This window comes from Tamandua tetradactyla, chromosome 6 (genome assembly GCF_023851605.1).
Source record: "Tamandua tetradactyla isolate mTamTet1 chromosome 6, mTamTet1.pri, whole genome shotgun sequence".
Classification (NCBI taxonomy): domain Eukaryota; kingdom Metazoa; phylum Chordata; class Mammalia; order Pilosa; family Myrmecophagidae; genus Tamandua; species Tamandua tetradactyla.
Window position 1 is genome coordinate 77,588,906 of NC_135332.1, and position 20,093 is coordinate 77,608,998.

The window sequence follows — 20,093 nt, forward strand, 5'->3', positions numbered from 1 at the left end:
TCTAAGTTCAGAGAAGTGTGGTTATTGGACTTTATAATGTAAAACATATTAGAAATGGCATATTAGAAATTGGGAAGATTGCTAGAAGCACAAACACTTGGAACTGAAATTTAAGGAGGAAAAATGAAAACTATAAAAGTAACACACAAACATGCCAAAAAAAAACAACTGGGGAAACTGAGTGAAGAGGCAAATAGCTCTGTACACCCCTTAAGAGCCTCTGAGGTTATTACTCAATTAGAAAGGGAAAGAAAAAGGCCTAATTATTTATACTCTATTCCACTTAAAAGTATCCAGAAGTTTCCCAGAGGCTCTTGGGGATGGAGGGTTAGGAATCACCACTTCAAGTTGGCTTCACAGACAGAAGTGATGGAGAGACACAAAATGCTGGGGTTGGCCCGGCAGAGTGCTGGTCATTGGCAGAGCTGAGCAAGGCCTCGGCTTTTCTGGCCTGGGCATTGTCTCTCAGGAAGTTTCCCATAAACATGGATAAAGAAAAATTATCTTGTGTGACACTGTTAAATCAACCATCTGCATTTTCTATCAATGACTTCTTTTTTGCATGATAAATTGCATATTCTGTTAAGTGTCTGCCTGAGAAATGACCATGATCTCAGCAGGGAAGCAGAGAGATGAGGCCATGTGGTGGGCATGCTTAGGGCCAGGCACAAGCTCAGGAGAAGCCCTTTCTGCAGGTGGCATTGGAAAGGGTCCAACTGGCTTCCAAGGCAGGCATCCCAAGTTGGGGATGAAGGATGCTAAGGCTGAAGGAGGATAAGGCACTGCACACATGCAGCAGGGTGTGCTGGGGTGGGGGAGAGCAGGGAATGATGGGGTGGTCACGTGGGAACCAGCAGCCACCCCAGGCCCCTGCCCGGCCCGTCACCTGTTTGTCCAAGTTACATGTTTCTGGGACATGGCACGTTCATTCATTTACATGGTCTATGGCCACTTTTGTGCTTTTATGAGTTGTATGATGTCCACAGAAGCCTAAACTGTTCATAATCTGGGTTTTTAGAGGAAAAGGCTCACCAACCTCCAGCTCAGAGAACAGGCAGGCAGAAGAGGCTGTTACATGTGACAGCTCCTCAGCCTGATCTAATTGTCATGTTTTATTTGCCTGCACACTGTGCTTTTGTCTGCTTGGGTTTATGGAAAAATGAAATATTTTCAATGATGAAAAATTAAGAGAGTTCACATTCTTTGAAAAATCCAGATTTCTAGTTTCCCCTGAAAAATCAAAGGGCCTATCAATTTTGGAGCTACTTTTCTACGCAGCAAAAATTAGATGGAGCACAGAAACAACATTCATCTTCAGACAGAGTGTGAGTTCTTGATTTTTCCATTATCTTCCTATTCCCTCCCTGCCACCTCACTCCTCGGTCTGCTCAGCCCTGTAGGAATCTGCACTCACCAACTCCAGAAGAAGACACTGGAGAGAAAGGCACAGCAGGGGAGGCTCCCCATCACAGGGGAGGCCCAGTGATGTCCCAGGACTGCCCGACTGAGGGGTCTGGACTCGGATCCTGAGCTGGGGGGGCCATGGCTCTGCCCTGACAGCCCAGCCACTTCAAGAAGCCTGTGCGGGCAGCAGGAAGGTGAGTGAAGACAGGAGAGATGGGAGGTAGTGACGGACATTCAGAGGGTTTGGAAGGAGTCCAGGCAGGACTGAATAAGGCCTTCACTGCTGAGGGAGCAAAAAGAGAAATAGACCCTACGAGTATACACTGGCAGTCAAGGGCACAGCTGGACTGAGAGGCAAAGAGAGATGAGAAAGGCCAGAGCTGACAGCACCACCCTTTGTGAAATGCTGGGGACAAAGGCCTCCACCCCCGGGGGGACCAGCACCTGCCTCCTCTGGCCAGCACGATCCATGGCCTAGGACCATGTGTGCGGGCAGCTGGATTGGAGTGTGGGGGCTTCGACCTGAGGAGCTGCAGAGAGGGTGGGGGCATAGGGTGGAGATGCTCTGGGGGAGCCAGCCAAGGGGCATCTGGAGTCAGGGCCCCAGGCTTCCCAATGCGGACAGGAGGAGAGGGCGCTCCAGGGGTTCAGGGCCAGACAGTTGGGAGCTGGGGGCCAGGGTGTGTCCAGGTCTGGATGGACAGATAGAGGACAGTGCGGGCCCCACTCGCCTCCTCCCCATCTCCCCAACTCTGTCTCCAAGACCAAGGGCGGCTCCTGATGGGAGTGGGGTCCAGGGCCGCCGGCAGCATAGGGGGCCCCTGCTCTGCCTGACCTGCCCAGGCCCGCGCGCAAGCCGCCTCCCTGCGGATGTGGGCCTCCAGCCCAGGCCCTGCCCCAGCCACTGAAACTGGTGCCCGCTGTGAATGGGGCAGAGATTATCCCAAGGAAACAGGGCATGCAGCAGACTCTCCCATTGACTTCACTCCTGTATGCTCCAAGTGGAGGGCTGAGGACGCACGGACCTAGGCCGTTGGCCTGAGGGGAGGTGAAGGGCAGCATCCACAGCACACACTGGAAGGGGCTGCAAAACCATAGCGCCTGCCTTCTAAGTCTGTGAAGCCCCCCCAGCTGGGTCACTGCAATGGTGAAAGGAATTGTACAGAAGTGAAGGATGCCTCCTCAACAAGCCACAGGCCTCTCCCTGGTGCGTTCAGAGGAGCCACTAAAGCAATTTCCCAAGTCCGGTATTTTATGAGTGTTAGAGAGAAAGACTGAAGAATGTCCACAGACAGCAGCTTGGAGACAATAGGAAGAACAAGGAGGTTCAAAGAAAACATAGGATGTGCCATCACTGTAAAGAAAACACCATTTCTGAGGCAGAATCCCACACCACTCAGCATTTCAGAGAACTTGTCATTTTCTGTGCATAGGAAGAAAAAGCATTTCTTCTAACAATATTAGAAACACTAATATTTTTAATATGTTTAGAAAGAAAGTTAACTGGAAGCAAACTGGAAAGATTATGCTTGTTGGATAAAAAAGGGATTTTCAAATTTGCAAAAATTTACATTTTATACATATTGCACACATTGTTTTCATGCAGAGTATTTGACAACTAACATCTTGGCAGACCAAGACCCACATTTACTTAGTGTGACGCCTGTGCACAGCATTTCGCATGGCCCCAGAAAATGATTCATCCTGTGGCATCTTGCACTGTCAATCCTGAGAAAAGGCATCCAAATCCACACCTTACCCAGACGGAGCTTGGAGTAAGAGGATAAACTGGTCCCCTTTAATCTCTCCCCCTCCAGCTGACTCAGGAAAGCCACCCCCACAGCCAGCGGCCTGGGGAACAACTGGGATGAGGCATGTTCAGGAATGGCCTGGTCTTCTCCCATGTCTTGGCAACCTCTGGCCCTGCCAGAAGCAGCAGCTAGACCACAAACACCAATTTGATGGCACTTTAGGGTTTTTGAAGACCTCACCTCCTAAGTCTTCACAAAAGCTGCCAGCTGCATTTGCTAATGACCGCAGTGAGGGTCAAATAGGAAGTAGCTCGCCCAGGGTCCCCAGGAAGTGGTCAAGGTGGGACACCCCTCTTCCCTCTGCACCCCTGGTCACAGCTCCACCTTGGCTACATGGCCAGCAGGGAGGCATAGCAGCCCCTGCCTCTGACAGTCACGACATGACCTGTGGTTCATTTTCTTCTCTTGTAGAACCTCTTTTTCTTGATATTTACTCCATTGATCTCACTTCAAATTGTCCCATGTGTCTGAGCAGTGGACCCACTACTAAGTTCTAGCACAGGTATTTTGGGTAAGTAGTTTAACTCCCTGAACCTCAGTTTTCTCAACTATTAGATGGAGATAATAAGTGTATATCATATTGTTTTGTTGGGAGGTGCATCAGATGAGGTGATATACGTAAATCACTAGCACTTAACACGTGGTAGACAGTCATCAAATATTAAAATTTAAAAGTTGGCAGAAAGCTGCTAATGGACAGCCTTGGCTGGAGAAGAACATTTATTTCTCTAATTATTCTGTGACCTTCTAGGAGGGCTGGCAGTTACTCACTCACTCTATGTGATGTCTTAAAAGGAAAGTGCTCTTGCTTAGAATGGGAGCAACTGGAGGGTGGACTCTATCCCATAAGGGACAGTGTCTGTGGAGGGGTGGAAAGATTACAAGGTAGAGTAGCACATGACTCACTCTATAATACTTGTTGTTAAGATATAGACATGCACTTGAGTCATTCAAATTGGTTACTTCTGTTACACTAATCATTTGCTGAACTATGAAATCATTGGTCATCTGGTCAACACTCTCATTTTATAGACAAGGAAAACAGGCCCAAACAGTATGCAAAGGTGTCTTTGGAATGTCATAATCAAAACAATTTTACTTTCTCCAGGATTAATAAATTCAAATTTTCATATGTCCAACAAAAGTAGTAGCTCAGTTAAATATTTCTTTCCTCATAAAGATGAAAATAGACATAAATATCATCAGTAGAGGAGCTTCACTATCAATGTTTTTCCAACTGAAGTCTCTTTTTGGGTAAATTCATGGCCATCTTTCTGTTTCCTCTGGAACAACTCCATGTGGAGAAGTCACTTTTGTGGCAGCATTATCAAAATAAAAAGGGAATGTTTGCTTTTAAATGTAACCAACTACAACCAGTTACCACTTAGGGGGAAGCACAGGCCTAAAGGAACAAATGTCCTGCCTACTCAGTCACCAATCAATCAATGGATAGTCGATGACTAAGCTTGACAGCTCATCTGCTCTCTCCACTGCCCACACACCAAATATGCATTGAGCGTCTACTACACAGGGAACTGTGCTGGGCGATGGAGATACACCGGTGGGTAAAACAGATGTGGCCTGCCCCTATGGAGCTTCCAATATAGTTGGGGGCAACAAAAGACACACAAATAAACAAACAAGTAATTAAATAAGTACAAATTGTGATAAGTGCTATGATCAGAGGGCAGTAATTAGAGTTACCAGCATTCAAGTTACTTGTACTAAAAAAAATGATCTGAAGTTCAAACTTAACTGGCATCTTGAATATTTATTTATTAAATCTGGAAACCTCACCAATAATAGAAAATAGGTCTGAGTTTGGGTGCATGTATTATGGGGTAGGGGAGACCTATTCAATAGAATGGGCAGACAGATCTTACCACAGAAAAGTCTTTGAAACTGTGAGATGTCCATTTGTTCTAAAAATGCTCACCGAGGACCTCAGAGGAGCCAGATGCCAGGCATGGGCATGTCAATGGTGGGCAGGACAGAAGCCTGTCCTGCCACAGGACTCATGGACCAGCTGGGGATGTCAGACCAAGGCAGCAGTGAAATCATATTTAGCAGGGGGATGAAAGATAATCCTCCTAAATCATACATATTTTCTCAGCTGCTCAATAAAAAAAATAAAAGTGTGCATTTTTGATTATTTCAGCAACCACTTGTCCTAACCTTGGCCAGTGGGAAAAAAAAGAGTTGGCAGAAAGTCTCCCACTCTCCTTTACAATAATTGTCTTTGGATCATCCATCAATAAGTTGCCTCAGATCAATGAGAAGTAAATGAACTCTCTACAGAGATTTCAGTCTCATTTAAATAACTCCTCAAACCAATTAGCTCAAGTGGGAATAAAAGGGCAAAACACACAAAACAACAACAGGCTCAGTTGACTGAGCCCCTGTGTCCCAAGAGCAGTAGAAATATTCTCAAAGTGAGAACAGACACAATTCTAGCAATATGGCTATCTTCTGGAAAGTTTCAGGATGACCACAAATACCTTAAACTCCAGTGAGTTGTCTGAACACGTTGGTATATTTTGGGGAAAGAAGTGATTTCATAAGAGCACAGAGGCATTCATCCTGCCACAGTCTTGCCTTGGCTATTGTCTATGAGGTTTTATCAGAGAACACCCATTTCATTAATGATAATGCAGTTTGTAGGGGGAAATGAGCAGAGATTGGCTTTTAAGTCTTGGGTTGAGTTCATTATGTGAAAATTTAAGAGAAAAAAATGGAATTCTGATTTACAGTTTCTTTTTTAATTTGCTCATTTGAACAAACTAAAAATTTAATTCATATTCCAATGTATTTTATGAACATTACAGACTTTGCTTAAAGTACATTTCTTTGAAAATGGTCTTACCTAAGATTATTCAATGGTGACTGGCTTAAAATAAAATCTGATAGGATGATAGTGGAATGATAATTTAGTAATTCAGAGAGCAGTCACATCAAATGAATATTACATACTTGTGGCAGTCCATTCCTCCAGCCTATTGATATCTTTTGGGATCTCAATATTTGTTTCAATATATTTGCTATACACCTCAGATTCATATCACTTGCCTATCAGTTGCAAATTGGACAAGCCTTCAGTCTGCCTCTACAGCTCATCATTAATACAAATATTAAACAAAGTCCCCAGTAGAGCCCTCTGCCAAGCTACTAGAAATATCTGGCTTTTATTGCTACATAAATCAATACCCAATTATTCAAGTTTGCTTCCCCCTAACTTTCCATATTAGTTCCCAAGTTTCTGATGAGAGGCATAAATCCAAACAAAATTTAGTAGGGATTAAAAATCAGCCCTGCATTAGGGTCAAAAACTCTAATGCACTTTTGGAATTGAAGAAGCAAACTGGTTCACAGGAGAGCTACTGGGGTGGACAGTGGAATCAGACCCTCATGTGAAATGGAAGTAGAGATTTGCAGAAGAGAAAATATTTAATTCTTTTTGATAGTTTTTATTTTTTCTTCAAATATGTAGAGGGCTTCTCTATGAAAGAGAAGTTACTTTCATTCAACGCTGAGGGGAGCAAATTCATGCTGCCTAGGACTGCCCAGGTGTGTGAAGACAGCCAAGTCAACTCTTCCTTTTCCTCCTCTGATGGATTCATGAGCACAAGAAACAGTGCATTTCCTTTGATCCCTTCCATTATAAAACCACTATGCAAACTCAATAATCCATGGCAAATAACCTCTGACCTCAGTTTTTGGGCAACACATGACTCATTGGAGGTCTTGCCTGGATTGATTAAGGGGGGAGGGTGTGTAGTCACTTCTAAACACCAGCCAGTCACTGCCAGGGCAGATGTACTGATGCTGTCCCAATATTACTAGATGTTCTGTTTCCTCAAAAGAAACCAGAAATCTGGATTTTTTATGTTAACTCTCTTTATTGTTAAATCTGGGGGGGAAATTCAAATATTTCTAGAAAACACTTAGTCTATCAATGCTGGGCAGGCACCACAAAACGCAGGCTGCCAGTTTCTGTCAGCTTCCCAGGCACTGGGCAGGACCAATGGCTGGCAGGTACAGGCAAGCAGGGAGAAAGGGGTGGGAAGGAAGAACCTGCTGTCCCTCAAGCTGTCTCCTTCCCAGGAGACCATGGAGGGAGCACTTGTGGAATGCCTCAGAAGGTAGGCCTATCCATGCCTCGCTCTGAGAGTGGACACTTCCACATAAAGCTTTCTCTGGGAGTTCAAGGAATGGAATCAATGACTGCTGGAAGGTTCTTGAGTGCATTTGAGAAGGAGGTTGCATCCTCAGCCTTGCAAAATGATTAGCATTTGGAGACAGATGATTCAGGAAGGCATTGCTGGCTGATGCAACAGCAGAAACCAGAGTAAAGGTAGAAAGTAGAATGGCCTGAGATGGGCATAGCAGTGAGAAGATGCTAATGAAAGTGGATGGTTTATGGCAAGCAAACCACAGGCTCGCAGACTGGCCTCCTTCAGCCATGCTTGGTTCTCACCCTGTTTAAAATTAAAATTGACCTAAGTGCTTTTGGAGGTCATGCACCCTCACTTGGTATGAGCACACCACTTCCTGAAGGCTTGTGACTTGAGTGTCACTAATTTACATAACCTGCATGGCTCCTGGACTACCTGCTCTCCAACCCCTGACAAAAATTTTGTTTATATAAATGTATTTTCCTGGTCAAGTTCACTATGCATAAATCTGATTTCTCTTAAACATTATTATAAACTCAGCAGTTTGGAGCTTCAAATAAAAAATAACCTAAATGGAAATTTTTTGGGTTTGATTTGCAGCTAAAGAAAAGTTTCATTTACATTTTCTGAAGCCTACAAATTGGATGATACATCTTTCTTTCATATTTGGGTGGTTTGATAAGCTTTCTCCACAGTGTGGGACACAGACGTACTGTTCCACAAACCTGAACACAATTCTGAGCAAGGGTCTTAGGCCTGCACTGGGTTTGGTTCCAGAACAACTGATTGAGCTGCCAATCTTTTAAAGAACTGACTGGTTGGCAAGAGATTTCAATATTTAACCCATTATTCTGGTATCATGGACACATCCATTCCTATGGTTTTGCTCTCACAGTTTACAATTAAGTTTTGTTGTCATGTAAATACCTTATACTGGTATAAACCTTTTATAAGCACCTTCTCATTGGCTTTTCAGCATATATCCATACCTTCATTCATTGGTAGAAGTACAAATAATAGAGGGCCAGCTACTACACCAGTGGCAGGCGCTCAGGTTACAGCACTAGCACAACTCAAAACTTCTATTATGTGAGCAGATGAGATATTTTTATTCCAATTAAGCATGTATTTATTAATTAAATCATTTTTATTATAAAATAAAACAAGAATACACTCTCATATACCTTTGAAGGATACCATAGCTTTCTATTGCTTGTATGTAACACAATACATTTAATCCCCTTCCTTATTGTTAGGTTGTTTGCTTTTTTCCTGTCACAATGATGTAATGTATATGTATCTTTGTCTATATAAGTAAATATTCATTGAGGTAGATGACTAGAAGTAGCTTAAATGGGCTAAAAGATATGCACATTTAAAAAAGAAAAAAGATATGCACATGTGCTGGTTTGAAGTTGTTATGTACCCCAGAGAAGATATGCCCTCTTTTCTTGATCTAGTCTTGTGGGGGTAACCATGTTTCTTTTAATTCTGATTCAATATGGTAGGGTGGAACTCTTCATTAGGCTGTTTCCATGGATATGCGACACACTTGATTGTGGGTGTGGCCTTTTGATTAGATGGAGATGTGACTGCCCATTCAAGATGGGTCTTGATTAGTTTACTAGAGTCCTTTAAAAGGGGGAACATTTTGGAGAAACCTCAGCTACAGATGCTTGGAGAACAGTTATTTCAGAACTGACCTAGACACAGACATTTGGAGATGCCTAGAGTGCCAACAGAGAGAGAGAGATGCTTAGATACAGATGGTGGAGATACAGAGCCAGCAGACGTCACCATGTGCCTTCCCATGAGATGCTAAGCAAGTCAGAACCCAAAGTTGTGTCCAGAGGGGCCACAGGAAGGCCCACAGGTGCTTAGAGAAACCACTGACATCAGAAAAGCAATGGAACCAGGAACAAAGACCAGCAGATGCCAGCCACAAGTTCCCTTGTGACAGACATCGGCCTTTCTTGCTCAAGGTTTCTGTCTCTGGATGCCTTAGTTTGGCCATTTTTATGGCCTTATAACTATAAACTTATAACTTAATAAATTCTCTTTTAAAAAGCCATTCCATTTCTGGCATATTGCATTTCCAGCAATATTTAACAAACCAAACAGCATATTTAAAATTTTGGCTAATAATGACAAGGTTCTAAATTTCAAAAAGAGTATAAGCTGCCTGATTTTCTTCATTCTTGACAACACTAAATATGAATAAAATATTTAAATCTTGTGATTTGCATATATGAAAATATCTTACTTTATTTCCCTGTTTATTATGTAAACTTCATTTTATACTTGTCATATATACATATAAATATACATATACATTCAGACACACACATATGTAGCTACTAATTACATGTTCATATTTTTTACCCAATTTTCAATTGTATTGTATTCTCACATTTATTTGCTGGTGCTTTTTATGTATTCAAGATACTACGATTGTCAACTGTGTTGCGAATATTTTCTTCTTGTCTGTCATTTGTTTTCTAAGTATTTATCTTTTTAAACTTGTGTATAGTTAAAGGGGTTAATTTTTTTCTTTATTGATTTTAGCTTTTGAGTCTTATTTAGGAAGACTATTAATAGTCCAGCATTCTAGAAATGGCTTCTAACCTTTTCAGAATTTTTTCTTAATATGTACTTATATCACCCCTCTTGATTTTCTTTTAGGAATTGTGTGAATTAGCCTTTTAGCTTTTACCCAAAGGAATAGCCCATTGCCCCACAGTGCTTATTAAAACATCCATCTGTTGCTGTTATGGTCACGTTCATATGTCAACTTGGCCATGTGGTGGTACCTGTTTGTCTGGTTGGGCAAGTGCTGACCTGTCTGTTGTAATGAGGACATTTCATAGAATTAAATCATGATAATGTCAGGTGCATCCACAGCTGATTCCATTTGTAATCAGCCAAGGGGAGTGTCTTCTGCAATGAGTGATGCTTAATCTAGTCACGGGAAGCCTTTTAAGGAGGAGTCAGAAGAGACAGGCTCTCTTTCTGCTTTGGCTGGTGAGCCTCTCCGGTGGAGTTGGTCCAGACCCTCCATCAGAGTCTTCAGCTTCACAGCCTGCCCTGCAGATTTTGGACTCTGTGTTCTCACAGTCATGTGAGACACTTCTATAAATTTTATATTTGCGAGTGTTTTCTGTTGATTCTGTTTCTCTAGAGAACCCTAACTAATACAGTTGTCTTTATAATGGAAGGACAATCTGGCTTGGGGTTCACATTATTTCCCTCAGAAATGAATATGAGCTGCTTTTCCATCTCCTGACATAGCATGTCACTCTGCTAAGGTCCTGGGCCCATCTGATCATTTCTGCTCTTGCGAGGGAGCTGCATTTTCTGTCTCGAAGCCTTCAACATTCCTTTTTTAACCTTGAAATTCAGTGACTTTACAACATTATTTCATAGAGCAGATGATTCCAAATGAAATCTTCCTGAAATACAGTGGGCCTTTTAAGTCTTTCAAACCAATTATTATATTCTTTCAGGATAATATTATTCTATTATGTTTTCGAATATTCTCCATGTTTTCTGCTCAGAACACCCATCTGCCTATCATCCATTTCTGTCATATTCTCTGTGGTCATTAGTTTATGTTCGTTCCTTTTTTACTTTGCTTTGTGTTATTTTACTCAAGCTCATCTTCCATATCCCTAACAATGTTTTCAGAGAACTTCATTCTACCTTTGCTCCTTTGAAAGTGTCGTTGATCTCTTTAGTGGTGTTATTTCTTTTCTGGTTTGTCTCCTAAGCTCTGCCAGGACATTTTTAAATCCTCTTGCTTATTTTATGTCTCTTCTAAGAAATCTTGAAGCTCTTCTCCAAGTATTTTTGTTTGTTTGATATTTAGAGAGGGAGAGAGAGATCCGTATTATTCGCAAATTCTTCAAGATAATGGAGAACTCAATTTCTGTAATACTTCAGTAAATTTGTTTGGGGATTGCAGATCCTTCATTGGCTTAAATATCTTTCCTCCACTCTTTTTTAAAAATGTACTTTGCATTTCTGATGAACATGGCTTATTTCCTCCTCTTTGGTTATTACCTATTTTTAAATGGGACTGGCTACTTATTGAAGAATAGTATGGAGAGAGTGGTGAAATAGGGTGGCATAAGCTGAAGCAGACTATAGTTTTAAGTTGGGTTTTATTCTGGTTATCCATTTTTGCACAAGAAACCACCCAAAACTTAGTGGCTTACAACAGCAATCATTTATTTTTCTCACAAATCAGCAATGTGGCAGGGTTCAACAGGCTTAGCTCATTTCTCCCCATATGGCTTTAGTTAGAGGAGTTCTAATGGGGCTGGAAGATTCACTTCAAAGATGGATCCTCCCCATGGCTGGCCAGTTTCGCTGGCTGTTGTTCCTTCTTCAAGTGGGACTTGCCACAACGTGGCTGGCTCCCTCACAGCATGGCGACTGATTCTAAAAGTGAGTGTCCCGAGACACAGGACACACTGACCACCAGCTTGTGAGGGCTCAGAGACTCAAAAGGCCCCCACCCCTTGATGGGAGTAGAGTAAAAGGATGGGGGCTGTACTTTAAAACAGTCACAGGATTATCTGTTCCAAGCATCTGTCACCAAATCTGCTATTTTCTTTCTGTGGGGAATACATCATTTTGTAGTTCATTGCATTCAAATTGATGTGGCATAGAGCAAAGCCCCATAAGTTACAGATCAATTATGTTTTGATTTGGAAATTGCTGCCATCCTTCTCTAACCAAATAACCTCTAGCAGCAGGCCTGGCTAGGAAATGTGGCTCATGATGGTTTCTCCCGCATCTGCCATTTTGAAGACAATTCCCCACCCCACCCCCATTTTTATGGCCTATCCATTGACTTTGTGCTCTAGATAAAGGGACATCGGCTGGTCCTTTCAGTAATGCAATGTGCTGATGGGTGAAAGAACTGAGTCACTTTTCAGAGACTTTCTATATCTTGTTCAAGGTTTCACATTGTTTGGCAGCAGTACTTCATACTTCATTGTTTCATGATTTATGGCTTGGAGTTACAGCTATTTTCCTATTTCATGAGCCATGAAAATTTCATCTCTATTTCTCAATATTATGGACAAGGTCTGAAAATCTAGATGGTCAACAGAAACATAATTGAGAATCAACTCTGCTTAGCAGAAATTCTGAGCTCCATGAAAGTAAGGAGGGGAGGGGAGGGTGGGGAAAGGATAGAAATGAAAAAGGACAAACCACCAAACATATTAGGGTTAGAATTTAATTGGCAGCCTCAGATACAGCATGCTTACATGGATGGCATTAGATTGCTTGTGACCAATTAGAGTTAAGCACCTTTAGAAAAATCACAGAAACCACATTGTGATTCCAATAGTACAGGATAATGCCAGCGATGGGGTGGTTTGGGTTTTAGGGGTCTCATTTCAAATATGGATTCACTGGACACTCACTCTGCTATCTTTCGAAATAAAAACTCTTTGCTTTAACCCGTTTCTTTGTTTTCCTTTAACACTGTCTGCCATTCTGGCAATGGAAAAAAATGATATATTCAGGACCCCTGGGACAGGAAAGTTGATAAGAGCTCTCAACCTCTTTCCCATAAACAACCTCTATTTTAAAGCTATTAACACAGGAGCTTGGCATCCAATGAGAGTTCATTTGTCACCCTGTGGTTGGTGAGGTTGTCAGGCTTTGCAGTCAGGCTCTGAAAAATGGGCCTGAGTTCACTCTGTAGAGCCAACCAGTTGCTCCTTCCCCAAGTTTTAACCTGATCCCCTGCACATTACATGCTGCCATAAGGCACAGTCCCCACGAAGCCTGCAATGAGCCTGCCATGTAAATTCATTACAGAGCCCAGTAATAGAAACAGAGCATATTCTCCAGGCCAAGAGAGAACTCTTAATTTAAAACAAAATTATTATTGAATATTTATTTCATCCCTTGTTTCCTGGAAAAATTTTTCTCGGAAAAAAATGAGAACTGATCACCTGAAATAAAAGGCATTTTCTTGCTTGTTCAGGATGAGAAGGTTAAGTGTATTCGAGACCAAATATGCCTTTGGACTCAAAAATCTTAACCCAGAGCTCCTCAGACTATTTATAGATTTTCTTTATTTATGTGTAACCCCCTCCTTCTTTTTTTTATGAAGACAGAGCCATAGCTTTCTTTGGACACTAAAAGAAGAGCATGTCCCACCCCTAAAAGCAGCTCAACATTCGCTGTCTTAGATGACAAGTGTGGCAGGCTTTAGGAATATCATCTCATGTGAGGTTAAACTCATGGGTGTTCTTCTCACAGGTGGATTTTCATCAAGGACCTGACAGCTGGTTATGAGGTCCCCTTGTCATGAGGCCACCATTGTGTGAACGTATGCCACTGGTTACCATGGAGGGAGGTGCCACTATCACCCCCCTCCCCATCAACTATTAAAGAACATCAGATGATACATTCCCTCAGGAATGATGACAAACTTGCAGAGTATCAGTATAGGAGAAGGCTGGTCAGTCAAGGAAGAAATGAGAAAACCAGGTGCAAACCCTGCATGCGACCAACCCAACCTTATACAGACAATGCCAGATTCAGCCATTCCATCAAATTTTGAGGAGTTTTAAAATATCTCACATGTAGAGCTGTCAAGTACTTCAAAAATGTCCCACTGGAGAAAACACTACCTTCACAATGAAAGAGGCAGACAGACATCCAATCCAACCATCTGCCCTCACCTGTGCCCACACCCACCACCCACCATCTGGATATTTTCTACCTATGTGTGCAGGCCCATCTGTAGGAAAGAACACTTTTAGTCATTTAATCATTGGGTATTTATAATGCTGGTGACATTAATTTCCTGTGGCGGATTGATACAGTGGGTGCTGGTCATGATTCATCTTGCTACGTGGCTTGACTCGGAAGAAAATGACCTAATCTTGGCAGCATCAAGGCTTTGGTCCCTGGGTTTGGTATCCACTCCCTGGTGTCCAGCTCTGCCACAGGTGCCCATCACCCAGTGTGCAGGGCAGAATCACTTTGCCGTGATGGACTCATCTAAGGCCCAGGTGAGGGGACATCACGGCCCTCCAAACGAGTGAGCCACAGGCTAAACTGATTAAGAAGCTACCCAGACTCAGCCACAACATCAAGCAGAAGACAGAACTGCCTCTTCTGACTCTCTCTCAAAACTGATTTGTTGCCTACAAAATCAGCTCAAAATCAATTGTGCACGTAAAAGAAAAAAATCCAAAGCATCTCCATCATAGAGCATTTCAAAGACTGGTGTGGAAGAAAATGTCCCTTGCTTACCAGCCATGGAGGCTATCTCTGCCCAGGTACTGAAGAAAGCTGAACAGGTGGATTCCCAGTGTGGACCATAAATCTAACAAGAGAACATGAAACAACCAGAATAGAGAGTCAAAGGAACTAATAAACAAAGAGAAAATAATGAGTTCTACTTCCATGGTTGAAGACAAGAGAGCTACCAGGGGGCGAGCCTAAAATCCTGGAGATAACTACGGAGAGAATCCAAAGGAAATCCTTCACCAGCTTCCTAGTGCCTCAGAACCCTTTGCATAGTTTTAAATTGTTAAAGAATGCCTGCAGTATCATACCAGATATAAAGCAACTTCAGCATTTCTTATCTATATTGAAAAGAACTATCTTTTTAGTCCTTTTGTCAGATTCTTTTGCACCATTTTCAGAAACAGATGAATATGGTTACTTGAGTGAAAATTGGATTGTTTTAATAAGCAGAATTTGTGCTGCAATCTCCAATTTATACAACATCTTCTCTCCATCCACTGCATCTCAGTGTCCTTCATCTCTGAATATTGTGGTAGATTATGGAGTAACTGGCTCTACCTTGTTTCACCCTCCCCATTAATCACCATCATTAATTTCACAGTCATTTCTTATTAGATTTATTTATTGTGGCCAATGATAAATCTGTTATCCATGTTGTTTTCTGCTGTGGGTAAACCATCATCCTTCTCTGGTTGTTTTAAGATTTCCACTATGGCTTTGTTGAGCTCAGGTTTCACTATGATATATGTGGATTTGCATTAGTTTTAACTTTTCCATTGGTGCTGTTTCAATCTCTCTCTTCACTTCTGAAAAGTTGTCATCTAATACCTCTTGAATTATTACCACGAATAGATTCTCCTTACTTTCTCCTTTTGAAACTCTTATTGATGTATTCATGCTATGTGTCATGTCTCTTAAGCAGCTTTTCATATTTTTTATCTGTACTGCATTTGGGTTTACCAGCTGGATTTAATCTGTGATTCATCTCAATGAGTTAGTTTTCAATGTCAATATCCATATTTTTCTTTTTGAAAAGTTCTTTTTTCATATTGTACTGTTCATTCCTAATTTTCTGGCTCCTCTACATCTTTGGTAATTTTTAATATGTCCATTTAGTAATCTTTTTCACATTTTTATAATTCTTTTAGTTTCTTAGGGTCTAGTTCTTCTAGCCTACTTTTATATTGTGTATCTCCTGGTTTTCTTTTGTGATATTTCCCTTTGCAAATTTTCCATGTGAGCTCTTCTTTAGTAAACTCCCTGCTACCACACTCCGCTGTGGGATTTCCTTGTGCTTGGGCGTGGAAGCATCATTTCATTTGGCTTTTTGGGAATGAGGAAGGGGAATGAGGCTGGGGAAGGGCTTTCAAAAGTCCTTACATTTTTTATTAATTGACTGGTTTGCATTTCCTATGTCACAGCTACCTGTGTCCCAGGCCAGAGATTTTATTTTCTCAAATGGCAAGTTTCTTTATTCTTAAGACTGGTAGACAGAGTCTAACTAAGAGTATTTTGAAATTCTAAGCTTTCTTCCAAGAATTCTGCTCAAGTTCTAGTACAGTGGTGAGTTTACAGACAGAGCTCTCATGTCCATTAGAAACAGAGCCTCAGCTCTGCAACCGGCAGCCAGTGGCTGACACAGAATTACTGTGGCTGCTGACAGTGGTGGGTTTCCACTCTTGCTTTGATTTCTCTTGGTTCCTCACACCTATGGGATTTCCTTTTTTCTCTTCAACATCAGCTTTATAATTAGGAAAGAAGTTTTGTCTCATGTGATGAAGTGTCTCCATGTGTTGTGGTGGCACAGGGCCCATCTACTTCATTTCAAGCCACTGTTTCTGAACATCCTGCTATCATGAAGAATGGAAGTCACTGCTGTGACTTGTCCTTTGTGTTTGTCCTCCCACCACATTCTCCACAAAACTTATCACGTGCCCTGGCCACAGGACTGGGAGGGGGGTGGTCCAGGCCTGGTGGTCCTCGCACCTGGTGCCTTGGGGTGGTGAGCGATACCTTGTGTGGCCCTGAGATACCAGCAGAGCCAATCTGATGCTTCTCTGAAACTCCCAGACAATGAAGTGTTATTCCAGCCAGAACAGAAGCCTGGGGCTGCTGCAGCTACCCTCTCCTACTTCACACAGCAGGCTGTGAGGCTAAACATGCAGAGGAATGCAAGGCTAAGGGAGAAGAAGAAACAGGAGAAAACTTGTTTGGATCCCTGAACCTCAGTATGTCCAGGGCCAACTCAACACGGTGGGGAATTACCTTTGCTCATGCTAACCTGAATTGGGTTTTCATTGACTGCACCTGACTCATTCACCAATAACTTAGAAAAAGCTACAATGGAACTGAGATAAGGAACCATCCACATCTTTATTTTGGGAGGCCAATTTGATAGTTTGCATGGCGTGGAGCAAAGCAAGTGCTAAGTCCTAGGGCTGAGTTCCAGAGAAGCTGCAAGTCTGATCTGAGAGGCAAGTCTCCAAACCTGGAAGGGGACATGAGGAGCTGGGGTAGGAGAGGTGCCAGGGAATGACCAGGGAGCAGCAACCAGGGACTGGGGATGGGTGAAAATGAACCCAGCCACAGCCACAGGGAACACATGCTGAGAGCCCCCTGACTGCCCCCAGCTCAGCCCAGCCTCCCAGCCACTTCCAGAGGTCCCAGGAAGCCATCCTGTTTGTGCCGTGGGATGTCACTTGGCATCTGAAAAGGTAAGTTTGTGCGGAGCTGACTGCAGGACAGGGGGCCATAAGCAAAAAGGGACCATACGTCTGTATGTAGGAGCCCAGAGTCCAAAAAGGCATCAAAATAGGCAAGTTTCATATTCATGATCAGTTTCCAAGGCAAGTTTCAAAGTGGATTACCTTCAGAAGGATATGTCAGGATATAAGAAACTTGTTTTTAAGTGAAAAGATTCATGAGAAATATGCTTTCTGGCTGCGATAACAGTTTTATCTTATTTTCATCAAAAGGTGCAGCCTTCTTTCTCCTCTGCGCATACAAGCTGGGGTCAAATGGAGAAGCAGCAAAGCTAGCAAGGAGAACCAAGGAAACCTCTCACATACTTGGAAGGAGCAGAATGGAGACTATTAAACATCAGTCCTCTGGGACAGGTTCTAAAAAGCATGAGTGAAATGTTTCCACCCACAAGTGAAAGAGTACAGTAACCCACTCACATAGTAAATATTTGAGAAGCTACTAAATAATAATGAGCTGCATGCAGGGTTAGAGAAGAAAGCAACTGGCCTTCAAAGAGTTTGCACCTTACCGATGGATGATGGTAGTGAAAGAAATAATGGAATTTCTTAAGTGACAAACTTTTATAACCAATCCCTACACAGTTGTATTCCCAATGAGGCTTAGAGCCAGGTTTATGGCATGTATTAAATCCCATAGTATCTGTCCTTTCAGCCAGGAGTTCTCGAGGGCAGGGCTGGGTGACTGCCCACGCATCTGTATCTCATGCCTGCATGAGCTCAGGTAAACGCTGGCACTCAGTGCATGCTTGGTGATGGGCTGGATGACACCTTAGCCCCGTGGTCCTTTGTGTCTCACAGCTGACCATCAACTCCTATGTTAAACTGTCCCTAGACACATGGGTTTCTCACACTGTCCTTCATGCCAGTGCCAGGCTTTCCCTGCCACCCCACTTAAATGACCTCACTTGTCAGAACCTCTAAAGGCAGCAGAACAGCCTTTAAAAATAGAAAATCTGTGCTCCAGGTCACCTTCTCTTGAAACGATTTACATTGAGTTTCCTTGTAAGTTTTAGCTTAACAGAGAAGAAATGCACCTAGCATACATTTATACATCTGCAAGCAGCCACTTAATGATGTTAGATATTTTATATCTAAGAAAATTTAGAGGCTTTTTGTACACTGTGAAATTATTTCAAAGGTTGATGTTTTGGTATGATACTGGCAATATTTCTGTTTTGCAAATAAATGGCCTCAAACACCCAATATCCTCCTTCTGCTCTTTTGCCAGTAGAAAAAACAACAAACAAAAAACTTCAAACTTCTGCCTCTGTAATCTGCACTTACATGAAAATTGCCAATTACCAACTGTGTTTTTAGGATGATTTGGTTCAGAGTTAACCAGAGTCAGATCATTTATATGGAAATATAAGGAAAGAAGAAAATAAAAATTCCTATGATTCCACCCAACATTTTAATATTATATATAGATATATATGGCTAAGTTTTGTGTAACCAAAATGGAATCTTATTGTACACATCATTTAGAATTTTTCTCATTTTACCTCTACAATATATTATGAATATCTTCTCACATCAAAAATAATTTGGGGGAGATGGCAGGGCCAATCAGTTTTTAAATGACTGACTAGGATTCCATGACATTGCATTGCAGTTTCCTCAGTCACCTACTAAGTAAGTTGGAGGGCTCACATTTCCCAAGCCCGGGCTTACCCCGGCAGAGTCAAGCTCACCCAAGTGCTGCAGGTGTGGAAATTCCACAGGCAAAACATGACACTTGATTGTTGATGCAACTTGTTTTATTTCATTATTGATGGAGCTGAACTTATTTTAGTAGTTATTGGTCACTTGTGTTTCTTCTACTTATTCCTTTGTCCATTTTCCTGTTGCTATGCTTATATTTTCTTATCGATCTCTGATAATAATAGTAATATCAGCAGCTAACGTTTATTGAGTTTTATGAGCTGGGCCCTGCTCTGGGTGTTTTATCTGCTCCCGACCAGGGAGGGAAGGGCTGACCCTCCCTAACTCACAAACCAGGCGGCGGAGGCACAGAGAAGGTAAGCTACCCCAGGTAACACCACTCATAAATGGGATCTATTAAGGAGACTGCAATTTATCATGGATACAGGGAAGGTGAAATGCCAGCATGTGTGTTGAAAATGCTTTCCTTGGTTTCTCATTTGCCATCTAATTTTTTTTGTAGTGGTGCATGCCTGCTAGGATATGCTTGATTCTATCGCTGTCATATAAATGGACCTATCCTGGATGGTATTGGCTTTTAGTATCGTGTTAACCTGAAGAGGAATATTTTAAATAGATGCAATTTCAAACACCTAAAAACATTTAGGTTGTACAGAAGGATGGAAAGTGACAAGTTAAATTAACTTGTCCCCCTTTGCTAAAAAAAAATATGTATCTCCTAGCCATTTGTTTTTATTCCTTCTGATTGTTGCCCTATGACTCCAAATATGTATGTACCTCCATTTCTTGATTTATCAACTCCAGAAAGAACCTATTGATTTTTCCCTATGACAAATGCCAAATTTTACTTCAGCTGTCCCTTCCTTTCTCTCTTCACCTCTGCTTAACTTCCATAGATAATATTAATTTTGGTTGCAAGTACCATCATAACTCTAAGTAATATATTTCAACCTCTATTTCTTGAGCCCTCAATTTTTGACAGTCTGTCTTAATTAAGCAGT